The sequence below is a fragment of the Pteropus alecto genome, unplaced genomic scaffold, assembly GCF_000325575.1.
Source record: "Pteropus alecto unplaced genomic scaffold, ASM32557v1 scaffold419, whole genome shotgun sequence".
Lineage (NCBI taxonomy): Eukaryota > Metazoa > Chordata > Mammalia > Chiroptera > Pteropodidae > Pteropus > Pteropus alecto.
In genome coordinates, this window is record NW_006442113.1 from 29,042 (window position 1) to 39,833 (window position 10,792).

At 40.0% G+C, this 10,792-nt stretch overlaps 1 pseudogene; it reads right to left on the reverse strand.

The window, feature by feature from the left end:
* Nucleotides 1–4,644: 4,644 nt before the first annotated feature.
* LOC102885203 lies at nt 4,645–5,176 on the reverse strand (annotated as a pseudogene).
* Nucleotides 5,177–10,792: the final 5,616 nt, after the last annotated feature.

Consider the following 10,792-nt stretch of genomic DNA (forward strand, 5'->3'; position numbering starts at 1 on the left):
TAAGCCTCTTGGATCCCTGCTTTATATAAAACCTTAATAATGCTTTTTTCTGATTATAGATGCTTAATCATGCTCGCTACCTTCAGTCTCCATCCCTGTTGATGTTAGTGACAGTTTTGGTAGCATTTGCTCAGATTCTTCTGGGGCTCCACTGCATTCCCTCTAGGAAGATATGGAGGGAGGGGGATGTGGGCTGCAACTCAGTCTCAGGTTTTGCAGCTGCTGCTGGTAATAATCAACTGTTGTTTCTCTGCTGTCCCCGCTTCTCTGCAGTCCCCACTTCTCTGCCTTCTGCTCTGATGACTGAGCACTGCTGCCGGTTACGTGGAGGTCACAGCTCTCCGTGGCAGGGCTATTCAGGGAAATCGCTGCATTTTCTCCCCACCCCACTCCTCCTACAGGGAGCTCTGACTGTGAGAGGCAGCTTCTTTCTTTCTTCCATTCAACCACCCGATACCCGGGGTTCTGACATCTGGTAGCTCTTATGTGCAGATCCCATGCTGAGACATGCTGGTGTGCAGTTTGGGTGTTTTTTGTTGAGTTTTATATGTTCAGCTTATTGTTATTTCAAGAGGAGAGATCTTGGGATATTTCTCACTCCACCATGTTTCTGACTGGTGATGAGTTTTGATACAAGACCAAAAACATGATCTATGAAAAAAAAATTGGTAAGTTGGACTTTATTACAATTTAAAACTTTACCAAAAAAAAGTTAAGAACATGAAAATAAAAGACAAGCTGCAAACCAGGAGAACATATTTTCAAACTGCATATCTGACAAAAAACTTGTATTCACAATATCTAAAGAACTCAAGAATAAGAAAACAACCCAATTAAAAATGGGCAAAAGACCTGAATGAACACATAACCAAAGGGTATATACAGATGGCAAACAAGTATATGAAGTTTTGTGCAACATCACTTTCTAACAGGGAAATGCAAATTAAAACTAAAATGAGATACAGCTGTACAACTACTACAAAGGCTAAAACGAAGGTAGTACTTGGTAATACAAAGTGTTGACAAGTGTACAGAACAACTGGAACTCTTTTTAAAATTTTTATTTTTATTTTTACTTTTCAATTACAATTAACATTCAATATTACTTTATATTAGTTTCAGATGTGCAGCATAGTGGTTAGACACTTATGTAGTTTACAAAGTGTCTCCTCCCAATAAGTCTAGTACCTACCTGGTACAGTACATAGTCAATGTCACTAATTATCAGAGAACTGCAAATTAAAACCACAATGAGTTATCACTTCACACCTGTCAGAATATCTATCACCAATAAATTAATAAATAACAAATGTTGGAGAGGACATGGAGAAAAGGGAACTCTCATACACTGTTGGTGGGATTGCAAATTGGTACAGCCATATGGAAAACAGTATGGAGGTTTCTCAAAAAAATTAAAAATAGATATACCTTATGATTCAGCAATTCCACTTCTGGTTATTAATCTGAAGAAATCCAAAACACTAATTCAAAAAGATATACACATCCCTATGTTCATTGCAGCATTATTTATAATAGCCAAGATATGGAAGCAACCTAAGTACCCAGCTGGAGGTGTTATACATTGCTGGTGGGAATGGAAAATAGTTCAGCCACTCTGAAAATGGTTTGATATTTTCTTATACAGTTAAACATGTGTTTAATACTTGACTCGGAAATTTCATTTGGAATTTAAAGTACCAAACAAGTTGAATAAAAATAAATTTCCTATAAGCATCTTAGTGAAACTAGAGAAACCAAGGATAAAGATGAAAACCTTAAAAGCTACAAGAGAGAAAAAAAAGAGAGAAGAAAAGAAGTATGCTTTTCCTGGAAAAAGGGAATACGCTTTGGTCAAGATGGTATTGTAAGAACATGTTTTGAGCTTCAAGCACATTGAAGTGATGCATAAAAATTAAGAAGGGAAAGTAAAAATATGTAACTGGGCTTATAGGCAAGATAGACATCTTAAAAATTAAAATAAATAAATAAATGAATGAAACAAGAACCAGAATAGTGAGCAGAACTGAAGCCACAAGCCAGGGCTGAAACCAGAGATAACCAGGTGTTTAGCACATAAAAGCAATAAGGAATTAAAATCTCCATTTAAGTAGGCAGTCAGAATCCAGACTCCTCCTTGAAACCCTCTCTCTTGAAAGGAGGTTGAAAATTGCTTCTCCCAGTTTCTAACTAGGGCTTTAGCTCATGAAACAGAGCAAGCCCGGGGCATTGTAAAACAAAGATAGAGCTGAGCTGCCATCTATGTCTGTAACTGAATCAGCCATAGCTCCAATATCATCACAGGATAAGCACTGCCAACTGTCAAATTTGACCTAGCTGCAGATGGGAAGACTGGATAGTTTGAGTGGAACGATAAGGGGACAGAAACAGCAAGAGAGAAAATAAATGATCAACCTAAATAGGTCTATGTTTCTTGGGCGGGCTGTAACCATCATCTCCATTGTTGTCAGTAAGTCAAACTAAGTGATCACTTCTCCTAATATCAGTTCTGATCTACAGAGGATAGCCATCACTGAACTCCTTAGTAGTGCTAGTGCTCTTCCCAACAGTGCACACCTGATGGCTTTGGTGAATACTATGTTCTCTGAAACTTCCTATGGAATATAAACAACTGGTGGATCTTCTGGCTTTATGTAATATATCCATTCCAACATGCCCACTTCTCTGACTCTTTTCATTCCTTCTTCCATGCTTTCCCATAGAAATTCAGGTGTTTCCACTTTGTTTAGCAATCACTTAGGGCTCTCACTTTGGCTTTATGAGCCATAGGAGTAGCAACTTTGCCCCACCCCTTGGAGTTCTTACCAGGGTATTATTTCCTTTGTCCTCAGAGAATGGTCCTAAGTCAGTGAACTCTTCCTTATCCTGTATTATATTCTGGCCCACTTGATCAAGCACCCTCAAAAGCTAATCCCACATATACTCCCTTGACTCCTGCCGGTAAACATTAGCCTTTTCTTTTAGTGCCTTTTTGGTGCAATTTTTTTTTTTATTCTCTTATTATGTCCAGCATGACCCCAGTTGGAATTTAACCCTAGTTTTCAGTCTGGCACCCAGGAGAGGAGATGAAGGAAACTTCTGAGTGGAGCACTTTTGCCCTACCAGGTAAGAGCCGTCTTTAGTATTCCCACACAGGGGAATTGATACCTGTTTAATAAGGTGGACTGATCCACCATTGCAAGGCTCCTGAGGGTTTAAGGAAGTCTACCTAGCTATAATCCTAGGGAATATCCACCCAGAAGTTTATGTCTCATATGTTAGGACTTCAGATATTTCCATCTAAGGCCTTGAACCTAGCATAACAGACCTACCTTGACTGAGCATGGACTTGTCTTTTAAGCTCCTCGACCTTCACTATCAGATACTGATATTTTTCCTCAGCAGGTGTATCTGTAAAGTACCAAAGAGGCCCTCTGGTTATCATATTCAATGTTTATTTTCTCAATGTTATTCTGAAGGGTTTCAAGTTCACTTAGTGATAATAGTCCAAGTTCATTGTCCTTGTATACACAGTTCATCCCAGGCCTTTCTAATGCCTCTAAAATCACATTGGTCAGAGTATTATCCTTCTTCAGGATGTTTTCCTAAGTCATTTACAGTGTAAGTTTAGCAATTTGCCACCATACCCCCACTTTCCACCTGGGATGGGTTCTTTTTTCTAGCCAAGTAGTAAATTAATCAGTCTCCAAACCCCATCTTAATGCATCGTTTCTTGGACCACTCCTGATAATGAATTTTGTCATTTAAAGTCCTTTGGTAAGCATATGCTAAGATAGAATTAGATACAAGAGATTTATTGTGGTTAATATCCTTGAAAGATAAGAAGAGAGAAGACTAGAGTAGACAGAAAGCCTCATGCTGCAATGAATGTCTGACACCTGAATGTGGTGAAGTGGATCAAGGGACTATGTAAGAATGGGCTCAGACTTGAGTGCATTGTTGAGAAAGTCAAGGCCAGTGAAACAAGATGCTCCAATACAAAATTTTCTACTAGAAAAGTTTTGCCTTGGATAGAATTGGATAGTCCCCGATACCTCTATTGTGCTCAGTCTGTGGCTAGAGCTGCCTGAAGAGAGTGTGCCCTTGACTCATGCACTGCAGTATATCTCAAACATGCTTCAGCTGGAGGCTGTCAGCTGACTATGTACTTCCCAGCAGGTTTTCTCTAAATGGAGATCTGAGTGACCCATTTTCATGGCTGCTACATGATTTGAAAAAGTAATTTAAAAATGATAATGTTCAAAATGACAAGAAAATCAATAGGAAAAGGGCTAACAAAATATGTGCAAGCTATTTGTAGAAAAATTGTGAAACACTATAGAAGGACATAAAAGAGGCTCTGATTAAATGAAGAGATAGACTATATTCATGAATAAGACAATTAATATAATAAAATGTCAATTCTGCCTATTTTGATCTCTGAATTCAATCATATTACAATCACAACATTCAACAATTTTTTCAAATACATGATTTATTCATTAAAATGAGAATAAAATTTCCATAACTGGAACATCAGGTTGCATCATCAAAGTTGTTTGTTTAGAAGTAGAAGTACATGTTGGCAATACCTCTTGTAAGAGTCCAGAAAATTAGGTAGGTTTCGCAATACAGTGTCCTTTTCGGTCAATAGTATTGCTTCAGGAGAGCTAACATTTCATAGATCTTTCCTGTAACTTCCTGAAAAGTCAGCCAGCCAGATTTGGGTTCAAACTTCTTTACAAAGCCATTTTCCCAGCCTCCATTTTATCTTATCCATTCTCCTGTGTTTTTTGTTATGAACTCAGCAACGAAGTAAGAAATCTCCTTGTAAGTATCCACATCTGGGACAATTCACTCTCTGAGAAGTTTCTTGATGAGAATGCCTTCAAATGTGAATATGGTCACAATCTTTCCCCATCCAGTTAATGATGCCATCATCGAACTCCTTTTCCACCACTTTATTGAATATTCTTCTAGCAGTATCAATGGATACAACATTAAAATTGTCCAAGCGTGGTTTCAGATTCTTTTCCACTTCTTTTTGAACTGAAAAAGCAACATCTTATAACACTCTGGAAGTTCTGCTTGGCCCAGACTCAGGTTGTGGTATCTGCAAGAAGTGCTTCAGATAATTCTGGGCCAGCATGTGAATGTACCCAAACTCGCAGTTGGTCATCTTCTGCCTCTTGAGTTTGTTCACCGGGAAGTGACTGAGGCAATCTGAAGCCAAAGCTCAGAAAGTGGTGAGATGTGATACATAGTGACAACTGAGGCTGGAGGAATTTCTGCTTGCATCACTTAGCTTAGTCTCCTCCCTGCAAGGCACTTTAGTGTGTAGGCTTAGAGGGCTGAGTGAGGTAAAAGGAGATGACCTGTACAGCACCTATGGCCAAGCCTGGAACCATGTCAGTGTTTGATCAACACAAGTGCCTCATCATTCTCTCGTGGGCTGATGAAGAATCAGGCTCCTCAGCTAAGAGCAGTGCTGGAGACGAGTCAGGTTTCAAGTCTCACCAGGTACAAGGCAATTATGGCAGTTAGGGAACTACACTGGGCAGCTAGCTGCACCTTCTGCCTACTTAAGAGCCAGTGCTGCTAGCAGGCATGAGGAAGAGGAGACATCTCAGCGTCCTTGGAGAAACTGCATTCACTGCCTTTTTCTATCCACATATAGAATGACTGATTCTTTGCATTAGGGTCTATGAAGAGCTCATTCTCTCCTGGTTCCATTCTCTTGGAGTCCTGAACTGGCATGAGACCTGGCAGTTGGTGACTTGTTTGTTTGCTTCAATTTTTATTGCCTGTCTCTCAGAAAAATGTAAGCTCTCCATGGACAGAGGCCTTTTGTACGTACTGTAACATCAGTATATCCTTGTAATGGTAGAGAAAGCAAATTGCTAGTTTCCTGGGCTGGGGGGTACAGGAATTGACTGCAAGAGGCCCAAGGGATCTTTCAGAGGTGATGAGAACAGTCTATATCTTGATTGTGCCAGTTGGTGGTTACATGGGTGTTGGTGCTTTTAAAAATCCACTAAAAACTCCCAGAGGAATTGGGTTCCTGCTTCAGTAAAGGACAGCGAGCTGGAAGCATGGCAGTGGCACAGCCTAGTCTTAGGGGAGGGCAGCACACAGGCCTCGTGCTTAGAAGGTACCTCTCTGAAGGTCTGGGAGTGACCAGGAAAGACCCAGCAGAGGCTGATACATTCCTCCATGGCACGGGGTGCTGTCAGACCATGGAATCCATCCTAGCTGGAACTTGACCACATTTCCCAGCCAGACAAACCATTGCCATATGCCAGGCCAGCTCAAGAGGCTTAGCAATTGGTCTTGAGTTTCTCTGTCCCAGAGACTGTTGGCCGTGAGAAGGCACTGGTAAGGTGGGCATCACAGATGTCACATACTTGACATTAACACGCTAAGTAAGTGGGAGTTGTAATTATCACCACAATGGCAGAAGTCTTCTGGAGGCAGCCTTAAGAAGACAAAACCTTTGACTGTCTGTGAGACCCCCAGCGCTCCCTCAGTGGCGACAGGGCAACACATTTTTTCATAGAATTTACCAAGATAATTCTAAAATTCACATGGATTTAGGGTAGGGAGGAGATGTTTCTAGTGTCCAAAAATAATCAAGTCAATATAAGAAATAAAACAGTGTGGATACTCATCCTATCATATAGTAAAATTTACTATAAAGATATAGTAATTAATCACAGTGAGTATTGTTGTAGGGACAGACAAATAAACCCAGGAAACAGATTAGAGAACCCCAAAACAAATGCATGCATATATGGAAATTTGATATGTGACAGAGTTGTCATTACAAATCAATGGGAAAAAGTAGACTAATCTATAAATTGTGCTGAGACAACTGAATTTTTTAGCAATCTAGTGAATAACAGACTTGTAGGAAGAGACTCCCCTCACCCAAACTGGCTATAAGTTCCAATTAATTTATGCACAACTTCAGAATTTAATGGAAGTGAGATAGCCAAACAGAACCAGAGCAGATGCTGTATATATCAGAATGGCTTTTTCAATTTTCGCTTCCCCTAAATTCATAAAGTTTGAAGACCTGCCAGAGACACTATCAACAGAGAACTTTCATAAAAAACAAAAACAAAAACAAAAACAAAAAACAACAACAAAAAACACTAGTGCTTCTGTTTAAGGAATATGTACATGAAAAGGGTCTGCTCTTATAAAATTATATTTAGTGAGAACTAAGTCAATCCTTTGTCTAGTAAGAGAAGGGAGAATCATTGCCTAGATCAATAATTTTGCCTCCATCACTCCGCTGTACTGAAAGCCTGTCTTTCCAAAGACCACCTCTTAGCTATTATTTAATATCTTTTTACCTCAGTGGGCTCTGACAATACATTTTCTCTGTGGGCCATGATCTCAAATTCTTTCTCTAGAGTTATCACTATAAAAATAACAAAAAGAATATTATGAAAACTTTACAATATTATTTAATAATTTATATTTTTAAATTACAGTTGACAGATGATATTATATTAGTTTCAAGTATACAACATAGTGATTAGACATTTATATTACTTGCAAAATGATCACCCTGATAAATCTAGTACCCATCTGACACCATACATAGTTATTACAATATTATTGATTATATTCTTTATGTTATACTATACATCCCCATAACTATTTTGTAACTACCAATTTGTACTTATTAATCCTTTCCCCTTTTTCACACCCCTCCCACAAATCACCACCCATCTGGCAACCATCAATATGTTCTCTGTATCTACGAGTTTGTTTCTGTTTTGTTTGTTTGTTTATTTTGTTCTTTAGATTCCACATGTAAGTGAAATAATATGGTATTCGTCTTTCTCTGTCTGACTTATTCCTCTCAGCACAATACCCTCTAGTTCCATCTATGTTATTGCAGATGGTAAGATTTGATTTTTTATGGCTGAGTAATATTCCAATGTATATGTGTACCATCTATTCTCTGTACATTTATCCATTGATAGACACCCACGTAGCCTCCATATATTGACTATTGTAAATAATACTACTATGAATATATGGATTCACATGTCCTGTGGGTTTCTTCAGATAAATACCCAGAATTGGTATAACTAGATCCTTCTTTTTCTCGCATTATAGCCTTTGTTTTAAAGTCTATTTTGTCTGGTATAAGTATTGCTACCCCAGAATTTTTTGTTCGTTTGTTTTTATTTTCATGAAATATCTTTTTCAATCCCTTTGCTTTTAGTCTATTTGTGTCTTTCGATCTAAAGTGAGTCTCTTGTAGGCAGCATATGTTAGATCCTTGTTTTCTTATCCGGTTACCCTATCTCTTGATTGGATCATTAAATCCATTTACATTTAAAATAATTGTTGCTATATATGTAATTATTGCCATTTTATTATTCATATGTTTTACTTTTTTTTTTCCCCTGTAACACTGGCTTGGTGATGATGAATTCCTTTAGCTTTACCTTGTCTGGGAAGCTCTTTATCTGTCCTTCAATTCTAAATGATAGGTGCGATGGATAGAGTAATATTGGTTTAAGTCCATGCTTTCCATCACTTTGAGTATTTACTGCCAATCTCCCAATTCCTTCTGGCCTCCAATGTTTCTGTTGAGAAATCAGCTGACAGTCTTAATGGGAGCTCCCTCATAGAAAACTAACTGCTTTTCTCTTGCTGCTTTTAAATTCTCTCTTTGTCTTTAACCTTTGGCATTTTAATCATGATGTGTCTTGGTGTGGGCCTCTTTGGATACATCGTGTTGGGCCTCCTTGCACTTCCTGGACTTGTATGTCTATTTCCTTTGCCAGGATAGGGAAATTTTCATTCATTATTTCTTGAAATAGGTTTTTAATTTCTTACTCTTTCTCTCTCCCTTCTGGTACCCCTATGATGCAAATATTGGTATGCTTGATGTTGTCTCAGAGGCCCCTTAAACTATCTTCATTTTTATTGATTATTTTTCTCGTTGCTGTTCTGATTGGGTGTTTTCTGCTACCTTATTTTCTAAATCGCTAATTTGATACTCTGCTTCATCCTATCTGCTGTTGATTCCTCCTAAGGCATTTTTTCATTTCGGTTATTGTATTATTCATTTCTGAGTGGTTCTTTTACATGTTTTCTATCTTTACTTTTATGTTTCCTATCTCTTTGTTAAAGTTATCACTGAATTCATGTACTCTTCCTGAAAATTCATTGGCATCCTTTAACCAGTGTTTTGAATTATGCATCTGGTAAATTGCTTGTCTCCATTTTGTTTAGTTCTTTTCTTTCTGGAGCTTTGCTCTGTTATTGCATTTGGGACATGTTACTTTGTCTCCTTATTTTAGCTGTCTTCCTGTTTGTTTCTATGCCTTAGGCAGGACTCCTAAGTCTCCAAGTCTTAGTAGAGTTGCCTCATGTAGTAGGTGTTCTGTGGGGCCCAGTGGCACATTCTCCCTGGTCACTTGAGCTGGGTACTCCATGTGTGTTCCTTGCATGGGTTGTGTGTGCCTTCCTGCTATAGTTGAGCCTTGGTTGCTGCTTGCACATCAGTGGGAGAGACTGACCCTCAGACTGATTGGTTGTGAAGAATGGCTGGTGATCATAGCAGAAGAGCTATTGTGCAGGGGCTGACCCTATGGAGCAGAATTAGTTTTAGCAGGGCTCTGGTGCCTGTGCCTGACTAGGATGCCCTTTACATGTCTTGTCTTAGGATATGGTCCCGGGTGGTGCTCCAGTTCAGACCAAAGCTGGACATGAGGACTGCAGACCCTGGGTCCTCCTGAGGGGGGCCCATGACAGGCCAAGGTCAAGTACAGCCTGTGCCCTGCCTGGAGCTACCTGGTATGCGCCACCAAGCAATCTGCAGTTGGCTATCACACACTCTGGGCTTAAATATGCCTCGAGAGGCCAAGCCTCAAACTGAGGCTGGCTGCCACTAGTGCTGGGCTTGAGGCTGCTCAGAAAGAGGTATGGGGGACATTGAGTCCAGATGCTGCATTCTTAGGTTTTGTGAATCTTTGAGAGATTTTAGGAACGTCTGTAACATGAGCCAAGACAGGCCATTTGTATAGAAAAGCCACTGGAAGTGGCTTGGATGGACCTACAGGTGGGGTGGGCGGGGTCTCAGGGAATCACCAGGGCAGGGTGACCAGTGTTAGCCAGGTTGATGAGACTCATATATGGTGGCTGACTGCATTTCCATGCAGGCAATGGAGAGGGCTCAACAAAGGAACAATGGATTCTGCCAGCGCTCTGTCTTGGAGAAAGCTTCCCCTTCAGTCCTTGTCTTGAAGGCAGACAACTCAGTTCCTCCATGTATGTCCCTGGTGCTTTTTGAGCAGTTGCTCCATCACAAGCTCAGAGCGAGTGAGTCTGTCAGTGATTTTGTCAGTCTGCATTTGGACCCCTTAAGAGGATTTCCAGCCACTCCTGTCTTGGCTACAATCTCCTCTGGTTTTCACAGCCAGATGTTGTGGGTTCTTTTCTTTCCAGCAATAGAACCCTGGGCCAGGGAGCCTGGTAATGGGCTGGAACCACTCGCTTCTCTGGGGTGACTGCCACAGCTGAGATATTTCTCTTGATTCTAAGCTGGTGCATGTAGGTGCGAGACCAGCCTGTTCCCCATCTCCACCCTTCCTACCAGTCTTGAGGTAGCCTCTTCTGTGTGTCCCCAGTTGTAGGACTTCTTTTCAGCTAGATTTAAGGCAATTCTCAATGACGGTTGTTCTGTGGTTTAGTTGTAATTTTGATGTGGTTGTGAGAGGAGTCAAACACAGTGTTTACCTACTGTGCCATCTTGACTAGAACTCTT